A 17,206-nucleotide genomic window follows, 5' to 3' on the forward strand; every position below is an offset into this window, starting at 1 on the left:
CTGATAAACAAAGTAAGAGCCTACGGAATATCAGACCAGCTGTGTGGCTGGATTGAAGAGTTTTTAGCAAACAGAACACAGCATGTTGTTATCAATGGAGAGACGTCTACAGACGTTAAAGTAACCTCTGGCGTGCCACAGGGGAGTGTTATGGGACCATTGCTTTTCACAATATATATAAATGACCTAGTAGATAGTGTCGGACGTTCCATGCGGCTTTTCGCGGATGATGCTGTAATATACAGAGAAGTTGCAGCATTAGAAAATTGTAGCGAAATGCAGGAAGATCTGCAGCGGATAGGCACTTGGTGCAGGGAGTGGCAACTGACCCTTAACATAGACAAATGTAATGTATTGCGAATACATAGAAAGAAGGATCCTTTATTGTATGCTTATATGATAGCGGAACAAACACTGGTAGCAGTTACTTCTGTAAAATATCTGGGAGTATGCGTGCGGAACGATTTGAAGTGGAATGATCATATAAAATTAATTGTTGGTAAGGCGGGTACCAGGTTGAGATTCATTGGGAGAGTCCTTAGAAAATGTAGTCCATCAACAAAGGAGGTGGCTTACAAAACACTCGTTCGACTTATACTTGAGTATTGCTCATCAGTGTGGGATCCGTACCAGATCGGGTTGACGGAGGAGATAGAGAAGATCCAAAGAAGAGCGGCGCGTTTCGTCACAGGGTTATTTGGTAACCGTGATAGCGTTACGGAGATGTTTAACAAACTCAAGTGGCAAACTCTGCAAGAGAGGCGCTCTGCATCGCAGTGTAGCTTGCTCGCCAGGTTTCGAGAGGGTGCGTTTCTGGATGAGGTATCGAATATATTGCTTCCCCCTACTTATACCTCCCGAGGAGATCACGAATGTAAAATTAGAGAGATTAGAGCGCGCACGGAGGCTTTCAGACAGTCGTTTTTCCCGCGAACCATACGCGACTGGAACAGGAATGGGAGGTAATGACAGTGGCACGTAAAGTGCCCTCCGCCACACACCGTTGGGTGGCTTGCGGAGTATAAATGTAGATGTAGATGTAGAACCGACAATAAAGGCCACTCTGACGAACCCTTCTGCACACCGTTTGCCTCGATACAACACGCTCAGTAGATGCTGCGAGCTCACAAGCCAGTTGCAGTGCAGTACTAAGGCGCTACAGTCGAGTCGTTCCCTTACAGACAAGTAATAGTCCTCTCTTCTGAAGTCACACGTGGTCGGCTCTGCCCTAGTCTTCGGGATACAGTTTCGGTCTGTGAACTCTGTCGTCACATCCGAGAAACAACACAACGATTCACACTAGGCCATCGAGTCACATCAGTTTGCGACTCTCCTTTTTCCTTTCTTTCTCTGGCCCTCCACGGCAGAGATTCTGGTAGGCATCTTGTCTGAGCCATATTGCAGTCTGTGACTGTACACAGCAATTGTGGATGTGGGGCTACCCGGCAAACACGATATCGTTTCATAGGTGCCCTGACGTCATCATTGGCATTGTTGTTCGTTGACCAGAATGCAATCTTCCGTGCAGAACACGATCGTAAGGACATCTGATTGCCGGTTTGTAGGATTATTTCCTGAATTATGACAGCTGTTTGTTGCTTTAATTTTTGACATCAGTGTATGCAACAACTCTCTCAATTCTGCAGAATCGTGGTGTCACCCCTGTTTACCCTTCGCTCCTTGTTCGTGGTATGAAGGAAGTTCAAACGGCCTGGGGCCATTTACGCAAAAAGAGCTATTTTAGCGATCTATCGTCAAAATCCTTTAAAAATCAATGGGAATGACAGAAAAGAGGGATGAGAATTCTCAGTTCACGTAAGCGACGTGTACTGCTTATTTGCTGTTTAACGACATTGCAATACCATGCCGAAAGAATCTGAAGATTCAATTGACAACGAAACGGCAAAATATTACAACGATCGACAGACAGGGTTCATAGTTCTGTACATCAAGAAGCACTTGGTGCTAAATTTGCAGGCATGGAGCTCGTGAAGAAATTAGTGGTACGAATAGTAACATTTCTGAACTTGCACGCATTAATCCACTGACAGTTGCAACAGTTTTCAATGTAAGTGAATGAATAGTATGGAGATTTCATATGCTACTGCACTGAGTGCAGAACATTTAGTCTCATTTCATATGCAGCTAAAAATATGTTTCTTTTTTTTTTCCTTTGTCATCAGTCTTCTGACTGGTTTGACGCGGCTTGACATGAATACCTCTCCTATGCCAACATCTTCATCTCAGAGTAGCAGTTGCAATCTACACCCTCAATTACTTGCTGAATATATTCCAAGCTCTCTTCCTCTACAGTTTTTACCCTCGACAACCCCTTCCTTAATCCTGGACAAATAGGTAGTATCGTGACGAGTGCAAGGATTAGCGACCACAAGGCAGTTGCTGCTAGGCTGAATACCGTAACACCTACAACTATCAAAAAGAAACGCAAAGTGCATCTGTTTAAAAAAAAAGCTGATAAAAATGCCCTTAACACCTTTTTAAGAGACTGTCTTCACTCCTTCCCATCTGATCATGGAAGTGTAGAAAAGTTGTGGAATGATTTCAAAGAGATAGCATCGACGGCAGTTGAGACATATACCGCATACATTAATGAGGGATGGTACTGATCCCCCATGGTACACAAAACTGGTCAGATCGCTGTTGCAGAAGCAACGAAAAAAGCATGCCAAATTTAAAAGAACGCAAAATTTCCAAGTTTGGCAATGTTTTGCAGAAGTTCGAAATATAGCGCGTACTTCAATGCGAGATGCCCTTAATAATTTCCAAGACGAAACTCGGGCTCGAAATCTGCCAGAAACCCCAAAGAGATTCTGGTCATACATAAAGCGCACCAGTGGCAAGACGAAATCAATACTTTCACTGCGTGATAACGGCGATGAAGTCACTGATGACGGTGCCACTAAAGCGGAGTTATTAAACACGGTTTCCGAAACTCCTTCACCAAAGAAGATGAAATAAATATTCCTGAATTCCGATCAAGAACAACTGCCAAGATGAGAAACATAGAAGTAGAAATCCTCAGTGTAGCGAAGGAGCTTAAATCCCGTAATAAAGGCAAGGCTTCCGGTCCAGATTGTATACCAGTCAGGTTCCTTTCAGAATACGCTGATATAATAGCTGTATATTTAGCAATTATATACAACCGCTCGCTCACGGAAAGATCCGTACCTAAAGACTGGAAAATTACTCAAGTCACACCAATACCCAAAAATGGAAGTAGGAGTAATCCGCTGAATTACAGGCCCATATCACTAACGGTGATTTGCAGTAGGGTTCTGGAACACACAATGTGTTCGTACGTTACGAAGTACCTCGAAGAAGGTACACTTATCTGAAGGCTGTAAATTCAACTAAATACTTAGGGATTACCATTACAAATAACCTAAATTGGAACGATCACATAGATAATGTTGTGGCTAGAGCAAACAAAAGACTGAGATTCATCGGCACAACACTTAGAAGGTGCAACAAGTCTACTAAAGATACTGCTTACACAACTTTTGTCCGCCCTATTCTAGAGTACTACTGGGCAGTGTGGGATCCGCATGACATCAAAAAAGTTCAAAGAAGGGCAGCTCGGTTTGTATTGTCTCGAAATAGGGGAGATAGTGCCACAGACATGATACGTGAATTGACGTGGCAATCATTAAATCAAAGGCGTTTTTCTTTGTGACGGGATCTTCTCATAAAATTTCAATCGCCAGTTTTCTCCTCCGATTGCGAAAACATTCAGTTGGCACCCACCTACGTAGGGAGAAATGAACATCACGATAAAATAAGGGAAATCTAGGCTCGCACAGAAAAATTTACGTGCTCGTTTTTCCCGCGCGCCATTCGACAGTGTGACGGTAGAGACAGCTTGAAGGTGGTTCATTGAACCCTCTGCCAGGCACTTTACTGTGAATAGCAGAGTAATCACGTAGATGTAGATGTAGGTGTTCTAGAACCACTGAAGGTACTCCCTGATGCCTTAAAAGATGTTGCACCAACTTGTCCCTTCTTGTCAGTGTCTTCCATTCATTCCTATCCTCTCAGATTCTCAGGAGAACCTCCTCACTCTTTACCTTATCAGTCCACCTAATTTTCAACATTCGTCTTTAGCACCACATCTTAAAGGCTTCGATTCTCGTCTGTTCCGGTTTTCCCATAGTCTGTGTTTCACTGCCATACAGTGCTATGTTCCAAACGTCCATTCCAAGAAATTTTTTCCTCAAATTATCGCCTATGTATGATGCTAATAGACTTCTCTTGCCAGGAATGACCTTTTTGCTATTGCTAATCTGTTTTTGATGTCCTCCTTGCTACGTTCGTCACTGGTTATTTTGCTTCCTAAGCAGCAGAATTCCTTAACGTCATCTACTTCGTGACCATCAATCCTGATGTTAAATTTCTCACTGTTCTCATTTCTGCTATGCGACGTCTGGTTTTGTCTCGGCTCGATGGTGATGGTTGTCCCAGTCGAGATGACGTGGAACGGCGCCCGTCGATCACGACAACGCCAATCTGTAACTATTATAAAAACAAACTCCTCGCGCGGTTTGGTTGTTTTTCAGATACGACTCTCAAAACTGATATCAACGTCTCGACGGAGCAGCACGCCGGAGTGTGTGCGCCGCCCTTGCTTGTAATAAAACGATGGTGTTCCATGGCTATCGATCTTCTCCACTTATAAATGTAGCGACTGCACCACTCGATAACACGATGACTCCCTTGATCTGAAATGATAACCAAAACTCCTTTGGGTGTTCTCGACAGACTTTTTAGTTTACGCAAACTTGCTGACTGTAGTTCTGCCCGGTTTGAGAATGGGTATTCAAACGTCGAAAATACAGTGTCTTGAATCATCAACCAAGCCGATGTCACTACATGATTTTTGCGAGGATATTGAGTTGTTAATTATTATTCCGTCGTCAAGGCGTCGCTACGTCGCGTATTCAACAACTATACGACGTAATTCCAGAGACAACATACCCTTGAGTAATGTTCAGAAAGCGTCATATTTCGGTGCAAACTTATTGCTGTTTACAGTTAAATTGCCACTAAATCACTTTTCACTTTTATGTTATCCGAAGAATCAGTTAGTTCCATAAATACACTTTAAATGATGTATGCGACACGAAGAATTAAAGTTGAATTAAAGTTTATTGATCTTCGTAATTATTTTTCCCTACACTGAGCACATACACCTATTTTTCATTCAGGGAATTGCTTCTGTTAGCATCAGCTATTCTGACTTTGACGATAGCTTCTGACAACACGGCGCAATTGGGAGTTCTCCGTGATTGCATTTATCTGTTGCTACTCAAGTCTAATAATTAAGTCTATGTCGGCGATCAGTCTCTTTCTGTGTCCTTTGATGCTCGTGACTATTAAGTATCACTAAGGCTAAGGTCCATCACAAATCAGCAATCACACGAGTTATTTTTCTTTTACATGTATCAAGTATCCCGTTATCTGTCTAAACGGTAAAGATGATTTTACTTCAGTCCGACTTCTGACTGATACTTCCAATGGTAAAACTTTTAAACTTCATGCGTACCATTATTGCAAGAGTACAAGAGAGAAGTTAACATCTCCATTGCCGAGTTACATTGTAGTCACAGCGAACTTAGAGCCCAATGCGGCTACAACTCTCTTCTAGGATAAATGTTATCTATGGTCAGTTTATGGTCTGGGCTTTCACCTTAATAAATAATAATTTTTTTGAATTCTTTCTTTAAAGTTTCTGTTTCGTATCATATGGTATTCTTTCATTCAGTCCTTTATTTATGATAATCATTAGTATTTATATAACATGCTTGTTAATCAAACTGCCAAGAGTGTAAATTTTGTTGTCACTAGCTGTCATCACTGTCAGGATGACTGATTTTTTCTATTTCTTTTTTCAACAAAAGGGTGTTCATTATGAGTTCTATAATTGGGGTGTTACAGCTACTTCTCATTACTTTCGCCTTCCTTGGATTAATTCTCAATCCTTATTCTCTACTCATTAGAATGTTCATTCCGTTCAGAAGATCATGTAATTCGTCTTCTCTTTCCCTCAATATAGCAATGTCATTAGCGAATCGTATCATTGATATGCTTCCACCTTGAATTTTAATCCCCTTTCTTTTATTTCCATCATTCCTTCTTCGATGTACAGATTGAACAATAGGGTCGAAAGACTACATCCCTGTCTTACACCCTTTTGAATCCCAGCATTTCGTTCTTAATCGTCCAGTCTCACTCCTGGCTCGTGCACATATTGTATATTACTCGTCTCTCCCTATAGCTTACCCCTTTTTTTGTCAGAATATCGTGCATCTTGCACCATTTTACATTGACGAACGCTTTTTCCAGGTCAACAAATCCTACGAACGTGTCTTGCTTTCATTATCAACCGCAACGACAAAATTGCCTTTCTGGTGCCTTTACCTTTCCTAACGCCAACCTGATCATCGTCTAACAGATCCTCAATTTTTTCCCTCCTCCTGTATACCATCCCCTTCAGCAACTTGGATTCATGAGCTGTTAAGCTGGTTATGCCATAATTCTTGCACATTTCGGCTCTTGTAGTCTTCGGAACGATTATATTTTTCCGAAAGTCGTATGGTATGTCACCAGACTTATGCATTCCATACACCAACATGAATAGTCGTTTTGTTGCCTCTTCCCCCAATGATTTTAGAAGTTCTGATGGAATGTTATCTATCCCTTCTGCCTTATTCTCCAAAGCTCTCTTAAATTCTGATTCTAGTACTGGATCCCCTGTCTCTTTTAACTCGACTATTGTTTCTTCTTCTATCACATTAGACAAATCGTTCCCCTCATAGAGGTCTTCAGTGTACTCTTTCGACTTATACGCTCCCCCCTCTGCATTCGACAGTGGAATTCTCTTTGCACTCTTAATGTTACAACCCTTGCTTTTAATTTCACCGAAGATTGTTTAGACTTTTCTCTATATGCTGAGCCAGTCCTTCCGACAGTCATATCTTTTTTCGATTTCTTTACATTTTTCATACAGCCATTTAATCTTAGCTTTCTATTTTCACTATTGGCCATTAAAATTGCTACACCAAGAAGAAATGCAGATGATAAACAGGTATTCATTGGACAAACATATTATACTAGAACTGACATGTCATTACATTTTCACGCAGTTTGGGTGCATAGATCCTGAGAAATCAGTACCCTTAACAACCACCTCTGGCCGTAATAACGGCCTTGATACGCCTGAGCATTGATTCAAACAGAGCTTGGAAGGCGTGTACAGGTACAGCTGCCCACGCAGCTTCAACACGATACCACAGTTCATCAAGAGTAGTGACTGACGTATTGTGACGAGCCAGTTGCTCGGCCACCATTGACCAGACGTTTTCAATTGGGGAGAGATCTGGAGAATGTGCTGGCCAGGGCAGCAGTTGAACGTGTTCTGTATTCAGAAAGGCCCGTACAGGACCTGCAACATGCGGTCGTGCATTATCCTGTTGAAATGTAGGGTTTCGCAGGGATCGAATGAAGGGTAGAGCCATGGGTCGTAACACATCTGAAATGTAACGTCCACTGTTCAAAGTGCCGTCAATGTTATCAAGAGGTGAACGAGACGTGTAACCAATGAAACCCCATACCATCACGCCGGGTGATACGCCAGTATGGCGATGGCGAATACACGCTTCCAATGTGCGTTCACCGCGATGTCACCAAACACCGATGCGACCATCATGATGTTGTAAACAGAACCTGGATTTATCCGAAAAAATGATGTTTTGCCATTCGTGCACCCAGGTTCGTCGTTGAGTACACCATCGCAGGCGCTCCTGACTGATGCAGCGTCAAGGGTAATCGCAGCCATGGTCTCCGAGCTGATAGTCCATGCTGCTGCAAATGTCGTCGAACTGTTCGTGGAGATGGTTGTTGTCTTGCAAACGTCCCCATCTGTTGACTCAGGGATCGAGACGTGGCTGCACAATCCGTTACAGCCATGCGGATAAGATGCCTGTCATCTCGACTGCTAGTGATACGAGGCCGTAGGGATCCAGCACTGCGTTCTGTATTGCCCTCCTGAATCCACCGATTCCATATTCTGCTAACGGTCATTGTATCTCGACCACCGCGAGCAGCAATGTCGCGATACGATAAACCGCAATCACGATAGGCTACAATCCGACCTTTATCAAAGTCGGAAACGTGATGGTACGCATTTCTCCTCCTTACACGAGGCATCACAACAACGTTTCACCAGGCAACGCCGATCAACTGCTGTTTGTGTATGAGAAATCGGTTGGAAACTTTCCTCATGTCAGTTCGTTTTAGGTGTCGCCACCGGCGCCAACCTTGCGTGAATGCTCTGAAAAGCTAATCATTTGCATATCACAGGATCTTCTTCCTGTAGGTTAAATTTCGCGTCTGCAGCACGTCATCTTCGTTGTGTAGCAATTTTAATGGCCAGTAGTTTATTTCATTCCTCAGTGACTTGTATTTCTGTATTCTGAGTTACTCTGAACGTTTTTGTACTTTCTTTTACCTATCAATTGAAGCATTTCTTCTGTTACCCTTGGTTTCTTCGCAGTTACCTTCTTCGTGCCTATGCTTTTCTTTTCAACTTCTGTGATTGTCCTTTTTAGTTATGTCCATTCCTCTTCAACTGTACTGCCTGCTGATCTATTCGTTATTGCTGTATCTATAGCCTTAGAGAATTTCAAGCGTATCTCGTCGTTCCTTAGTACTTCCGTATCCAACTTCTTTGCATATTGATTATTCCTGACTAATATCTTAAACTTCAGCCTACTATTCATCTCTACTACATTGTGATCTGAATCTGTATGTGCTCCTGGGTACGCATACAATCCAGTATCTGATTTCGGAATCTCTGTCTGACCGCGATATAATCTAACTGAAATCTTCCCGTATTACCCAGCCTTTTCCAAGCATACCTCCTCTTGTGATTCGTGAACAGAGTTTTCGCTTTTACTAGCTGAAATTTATTACAGAACTTAGCCCTTCGCCTCTCTCACTCTTTGTCCCAAGACCATATTCTCCTGTAACCATTTCTTCTATTCTTTCCCCTATAACTGCATTCCAGCCCTCCATGACTATTAGGTTTTTATCTCCCTTTACGTACTGTATTACCCCTTCAGTATTCTCATATACTTTATCTCTTGATCTTCAGCTTGCGACGTCGACATGTATATCTGAACTATCGTTGTCGGTGTTGGTTTGCTGTCGATTCTGATAAGAATAACCCTATTACTGAACTGTTCACAGTAACACTCTCGCTGCCCTACCTTCCTATTCATAATGAATCCTACTCCCGTTGTACCTTTGTCTGGTGATATTGATATTACCCTATAGTTCGGAGCAGAAATCCTTCTCTTCTTTCCATTTCACTTCACGGATTCCTGCTATATCTAGATAGAGCCTTTCATCTCCTTTTTCAGATTTTCTAGCTTCCCAACCACGTTCAAGCTTCTGACATTCCACTCCACGACTCTTAGAACGTTTTCCTTTCGTTAGTTATTCCATCTTTTTCTTATGGTCACCTCCCCCTCACAGAGACCGGATTGGGAGACTATTCCGGAATCTTTTACCAATGGAGAGATCACCATGACACTTTTTTCATTATTGTTGTTGTTGTTGTTGTTGTGGTCTTCAGTCCTGAGACTGGTTGATGCAGCTCTCCATGCTTATCTATCCTGTGCAAGCTTCTTCATCTCCCAGTACCTACTGCAACCTACATCCTTCTGAATCTGCTTGGTGTATTCATCTCTTGGTCTCCCTCTACGATTTTTACCATCTACGCAGCCGTCCAACACTAAATTGGTGATCCCTTTATGCCTCAGAACATGTCCTACCAACCGATCCCTTCTTCTAGACAAGTTGTGCCACAAACTCCTCTTCTCCCCAATCCTATTCAACACCTCCTCATTAGTTATGTGATCTACCCATCTAATCTTCAGCATTCTTCTGTAGCACCACATTACGAAAGCTTCTATTCTCTTCTTGACTATTTATCGTCCATGTTTCACTTCCATACATGGCTACAATCCATACAAATACTTTCATAAACGACTTCCTGACACTTAAATCTATACTCGATGTTACCAAATTTCTCTTCTTCAGAAACACTTTCCTTCCCATTGCCAGTCTACATTTTATATCCTCTCTACTTCTACTTTCTACTTCTACTTTTTTCATTACTGTCCACATATCCTGTGGATACATATTATGTGTCTTTAATGCAGTGGTTTCCATTGCCTTCTGCATCCTAACGCTGTTGATCATTACTGATTCTTCCGCCTTTAGCAGCAGATTCCCTCCGCATGAGTAAGAGAGTACCCTGAACTTCTGTGCTCCTGCTCTTCTTTGACAAGGCCGTTGGCAGACTGATGATGATGATGATGTTTGGTTTGTGGGGCACACATCTGCGCGGTCATCAGGGCCCGTACAAATTTTTTTGCACAGTCCAATCCAGCCACAATCTAGAATGATGATGATTTTGATGTTATGATGAGAACAACACAAACACCCAGTCCCTGGGCAGAGAAAATCCCCATCCCGGCCGGGAATCGAACCAGGGACCCCGTGATTCAGAGTCAGCAACGCTAGCCACTAGACCACGAGCTGCAGACATTGGCAGACTGAGGATGACTTCTTATCGCAGTAGTTTTCGACTAACAATGCTGATGTTTTTTATTCAAAATTTGTGCGGTGGCGGGGTTTCAGCCTGGGACTGAGGGCGTCTTGATTACCAGTCAAAAACGCTATGTTAAGAATCGTTTAAAAAACTGATAAAGGTAATGGAAGAGAACCTGGTTGAAGAGCAGTTTGGTTCTCGACGCAATATGAACACAAGAGATGCAATAGGAGACTTGCGAATTTTGGGAAAGAAGTTTATTGAAAAGTGAAGATATTTATATACACGCTTTACAGACATGAAAAGGGCTTTTGATAATGTGGCGTGGGATAACCATGTACTTATAATGAGGAAAACCAGATGGCTTACAAACTCATTACACTTAAATCAAAAATAGCTCTGAGCACTATGGGACTTAACATCTGAGGTCACCAGTCCCCTAGGACTTAGAACTACTTAAACCTGACTAACCTAAGGACATCAGACACATTCATGCCCGAGGCAGGATTCGAACCGGCGACCGTAGCGGTCGTGCGGTTCTAGACTGAAGCGCCTAGAACGGCTCGGCCACTCCGGCCGGCTCTTAAATCAAAAACCATCAGTGAAAGTTAGAGGAGGAAGTACCATCCGGATAGGACGAGGTTCGCTGGTTGGTTTAAGGAGGTGGGGAATGGACCAAACTGCTGGGTCATCGGTCCCTTGTTCCCAGTAAAATAATTACTCAAGGGTGAGTAAAAGCAAAGCTGGAAGAAAGGAAAAATCACAAGAATGACAGAAGGGCTACAAACACTAAAATGGACAAAATTGGACAAGAAAACCACAGAGAGACGCAAGAATCAGGTAGAAGAAAGTAAAACAAGACAGCGGATGACCATGGCTAGCTCATCACGAGAATAAAAAGGATAAGCTAGCCACTCTGCGACCATTAAAACCTGCAGCCTAAAAGCATTAGGGTGGAGAACACAGAAGGACAAAGGACGTGCTCTAAAAATTAGATAGAATGATAAAACCCACCCTCACGTATAAAACGTGAAACTAAATTATCCGATGAGGCGTTGTAAGCTAAATTTGAGGTAACGAGTCCGGTAACTAAATATTCCGTCGCAGGGCAACCAAAGAAAGACAGCTCAACAATATATGTGCCACTGTCAACAGGGCGGCCCACCGTCACTGAGGTGCGTCTTCACGGCGCAGGACATAGCCGTGGGTCACGCAAGCGTGGACAATGCGGAGCCGACAGAGAACCACAGAGTCCCTGCGAGAGGCCAGCATGGAGGACTTCCACAAATTTATACTCTCCTTAATGGCATGCAGTTTGTTGTGCATATTGAGGTTACGCCATTCCGTCTCCCAGACCCGAAAAACCTTGTGGCATAAAACTGAACGCAGGTCAGTTTCAGAGATTCCCATCTCCAGAAGCAGTTTCCGCGTAGCTTGTTTGGCCAGCCTGTCAGCAAATTCGTTGCCTGGGATGCAGACGTGTCCCGGGGACCAGACAAACACCACTGAACGACTGGACCGTTCCAGGGCATATACAGAATCCTGGATGGTCACTACCAAAGGATGGCGTGGGTAGCACTGGTCGATAGCTTGGAGGCTGCTCAAGGGGCCAGTACAGGGAAGAAACGACTCGCCTGGGCATGAGAGGGTGTGCCCTAGACTGCACTTACATACCTATAGTGAAACCTTTTGTGTATGGAGACGAATACGTTAATGGAAAGGGCTTTCCATCTGTAAATGTGCAGGCGACATGTGATTACAGTCAGATGTTTACGATTGTTGATGCTTCATGGCTTGGGTCTGTACATGACGGTATAATATGGAGAGACTCAGATGTGTACCGTATATTGAGAGAGGACCAGTGCAATGCCTTAACTTTAGGAGACGAAGGCTATGGCATAGCACTGTGGCTAATGACACCGTTTCAAAATCCCAAACACCTGATGAGAGGGCGTACAACAGGCTACACTCTAAGGAAAGAGTGATAATCGAACGGTGCTTTGGAAGGTGAAAAGGCCTTTCCAAATTCTGCAAAATGAAATAAGGCTTGCCCAAACAAAAATTCCCAGTATGAGCATAATCTGTTTTCCTCTGCACAGCGTGGCAAAACATATAGGGGATGAAGATTTTGAGGCACCTATTGACGATGACAATCTTCCAGTATTGGGAGAAGAGGAAGCAGCAAACGTACGTGTACGTAGAATAAATAGAAGACGGCAAATTTTTAATGTAAAACATCAACTGTAGTGTGTGAAAGTCTGTCAAAACATTGCATAATTTAAAGTAACTCGCGTATTTTTTGTAATTAAGTTAATTTTTTCTTCTTCAGATACAACGAAACAATATTTTGATGAAATTAAAAAGCAGTGCTTTGATGTCACATAGTAAAATGCAGTTTCCTGTTTTTCTTCCTCTTCTCTCACCGATTTTACTTTCATCAAAAACTGTTTAACCTGTAACAATTCAAACTGGGCAAAATTTTCAGACACTACAGTAAATAAGTGCACAAATTGTTTGACCTGTAACGTTTCAAAGAGGAACAAGTTAATCTTCTTGTTCCGGTTTTCCAAAAATTGTTTCAAGTATGTGGTGAAGGTATTTGCCTGTCAACAGTAAAAAAGTGCACACATTTTTTAAAATTTCAAATTGGATTATGTTACTCTTATTGTTTCATTGAAAAGAAATTTGTACTGAAGTATTTCTTTAAGAGGATATGGAATTTGGTAAGTGAAGAATGTAAACGAACATTCACCAAAAAAACATGTTTGCTTAATAGAAATCGGTGTTTTACTGTGACATTACACAATTTATTCTATTGTTTTTCCTGTTCTTGACGCATCAATTTCTGCTGAGTCCTCTTCAGGATATCTAACTGGTACAATAGCACTAGTCGTTGCAGCTCTGAATTAGACAAATTCATCGTCTCATCCGTTTCCATGCTTAGTCTGCGTCGTTCCGACCCTCTCTCAGGCACCAAAACAAGCGACTGCGAAGGTATAACGATTTCTGGGCCCACCAGATCTGTAGCGTCTGCTGTGACAACTTACGGTTGCTACAAAACTGATTGTGGTTCGAAGAATGTACAGTCGGTATCAATTACCTCCGAACTACTTTCTGAGGAAGAGATGATAGCAGAGTTGGAACCACCTACTGCACTAGCTCCTAATAAAAAGAAAAAAGAAGTAATAGTAGTGTGTGTCACTACTCAGTTTCTAGTAAATATATACAGCAAACGGGTTTACGAAGAAATGTGGGAGGGATTTGCCCAATCTCATGCATAGCAGACTGTGATATTTTTACAGAAAAGTGGTCAAATATCAGGCGAATTACCAAACATTGTGTCATTTTTACACGTTAAAAATGAAAGTTTTGTTGATTCACAATTTCAAAACATTAAGCACATCGTAAAAAAACCAAAAGAATGGGACTTACCAGGAATTCTATGGATGGTTGGGTTGCAATCATCTCCGTCTAGAAACTTCCAAAGAAATTTCTTCCAATTTTGTAGTGAGATCTTAATGTTGCCCGTCTTATTGTTAGACTGGACGCGCGACTTCATATTGTGCACTTCTTTCATAATCTAGCCGTCTGAAATCTCTTTTCCAAAACTGGCCCTGTAACGATGTTTTTTCTTTATAGTATCGGCCTTCTCCCTTCTTGCAGCCGGAGTTTGTGAATTACTGATAATAGCAGGATAATCTTCTATATTCTTCACGAAGGCTAAATCGGAATCTTCCATTTCGGCACAGAAATAACGTAAGAAAAACTTTCGGTAACACAAACACACGCAAATGAAAACAAACTGAGAACCAAAGATATTGGATTTTAATCTCTTTGCTGAGAACTTAATAAGGAGAGGATGTAGTGAGAAAGTACTCCCGGGTCAGATTATGCTTCGTAGGTTTTATTCATACGAAACTGAGAATTTTCTCTGAGAATGGGCTTTTGCTCTGAGTACCTACTCTGGAGAATGTTCTCGTGTTTATTCTTTCGACCCAATGCTTTCTCCCCTTTTTCTTGTTTCGCTTCACTAAGAGAAACACTTGCTTTACTTCATTGTGCACTATTATGCTACGTTTCGCAACATTTACAACTACCAGGTAAGCCGACGAGACGGAGTTTACTGATGTACGCAGTTCAAAGAAGCAATGCCATCCGATCAGCCTCTTCAGCATAAATTTCGTAACTGTTTGTTACGATCTGAAAGTTCTTCTGAACATTTAATTTCGTAATATACAGATGGCAAATCATTATCTTGCACAGATTTCATCTACTACATGAAGCTCATTACACAGTCACGCACTTAATGCAAAAGCTTTTCTGGTGAAAATTTATAACTTTGTTCCTTTCAGAAACATTTAAATGAAATGCACTTGCAAAAGGGCTAGTATTCTTGTTAGAATTTTTGAGTCAGAATCCGATATCAATAAAAAACATCTGAAAATCTGCTGACAAACTGGGCGTTTTGTAACATTTTTAAGACAACGGTATGATTTTAAATGGCAACCTTCTGTCAGGATTTCTTACCTTTCAGGAAGTATCTTCTGTCTATTCCAATGGTTATTAAGACGACAGTAGGCTTTCAACTGCCAACATTTCGTTAATCATTGTTTTTTTGTTTAATTTTAGTAATTTTTCGAACTAAAGTGGCTTGCATTTCACCGGCTGACACTGCGAATTTGATACACTGGAGCACACAGTTTCAGAGTTAAATGGTGACTTAATTCGTATCAGCTGTTCACAGAAAAATTCATCCAAATAAAATCATGAAAAATGATAATGTATACGAATTTTATGATTACAAGGCGGATTGCACCACAGAATTAAAATAATATTTTTTGTTTAATGTTTGTGGTGCGAGCTGCTTTATGATGTGGCATGATAATAATTTCAATGACAACTGGTAAAATTCTTGTTTATAGAAACAACCGGTTTCGCGGCCTACAGCCGCATCATCAGGTGCAACCTACATTGTAAAGAGTAATTTACAGCGTCTCAACTTTGTGGATATTAAAAAAAATCTACAAAATTAATATCTAAAGTATATTCACAGTGTTAATAGATCATAGGTGTAGTCATCGCTCCTAGTCAAGGTTCAGCGAATATTGTCCCCATTACAGTAGAGAACTTAGGGTGACAAAGACGTGATCCATTATTTCGTAAAAACTGTTGACGGGTGGATCAGGTAGTTATAGAGCCACGTTTTAAGATTTGTGTGCATCTAAACGAAGAAAAAATATTTTATAGTGAGGGGACCTGATGATGCGCCTTTAATCTACTGTACGTGTTTCAATAAAATAAGAATTTTATCAGCTGTTAGTGAATTCTTCTTCACATCATGCCTTTCAACAGCTGCGGATAACCGGAGTATAAAATACGTTACTGTGTGGCCTTGCTCGTATCAGAACGTGGAGACATCAGCAGGATGGAGGTGATGTTTAATAACAATGAGACAGACCTGGCAAGGTCTTACAGAAGACAACAAATAGCTTTATTTCCAATAGAAACTTGAAGTGAGGTGTTTCAGTGTGTGTCCTTTTTTACTTTAGTCTCTTATTGTTATGTGTGTCGACAGAAGTGCCGACACAGTGTTATTATGAAGGGGCCGAATAGGGCACGCGTCAACTCACGCCGTCCTGCGTTAAGTCTGAAACAGGATACTTCATAAATGCTATAAAGAAAAGAACGGAGCTTCTCGTATACTCAACTTTATTCTCCTGTGTGGTACATCTCCATGGTGAATACAAGTAAGACTCTCTCCAGATATGGTTAACTGCGCCTTGCTAGGTCGTAGCTATGGACTTAGCTGAAGGCTATTCTAACTGTCTCTCGGCAAATGAGAGGAAGGCTTCGTACGTCTAGTCGCTAGCAATGTCGTCCGTACAACTGGGGCGAGTGCTAGTCCGTCTTTCTAGACCTGCCATGTGGTGGCGCTAGGTCTGCAAGTACTGACAGTGGCGACACGCGGGTCCGACATGTACTAATGGACCGCGGCCGATTTAAGCTACCACCTAGCAAGTGTGGTGTCTGGCGGTGACACCACATTCCTCCCCCGCAAATCGGCGAACGGTCGTGTTATAAGGCTTCCGCCCGCCGTGGGGAGGGCCCCATGTTGACGTATGCGATGAGGTGGGGAGCCTGACAACAGGCGAGGCTGTGCCACCCGGACCCGGCCATTCGGTCCGAGGGGAGCTAGGAAACGCCTGGAAACCTACTCCAGGGTGCACGTCAACATGCGGTGTATGCGCCCGTAATGAGACAGGAGGGGCCGAAGGCTCGACCTCCATTGCGTCGGGGCATCCGACGCGCGATGACGCCATGTGGTCCGGAGAGGGCAAGTGTTCCATGGCGGAGGACAGCTGGTCACGGGAAGCGATCGGCTGCGCGTGACCCAGGGAGGCGGATGGCGGCTGCAGCGAAGCGTCCTCTGCGGGCTACGCCGGCGGCGGCGGCGGCGGCGGCGGCGCGACGCCATGGGGCAAAATGGAAGGCATCGTCGGTAACACCTGGGGATGAGGCGAGCCAGTAGATGGGTCCCCAGGGCGCTGACCGGACGGCTCCGTCGCTGAAAGC

This window comes from Schistocerca cancellata, chromosome 5 (genome assembly GCF_023864275.1).
Source record: "Schistocerca cancellata isolate TAMUIC-IGC-003103 chromosome 5, iqSchCanc2.1, whole genome shotgun sequence".
NCBI classification, from domain to species: Eukaryota; Metazoa; Arthropoda; class Insecta; order Orthoptera; family Acrididae; genus Schistocerca; species Schistocerca cancellata.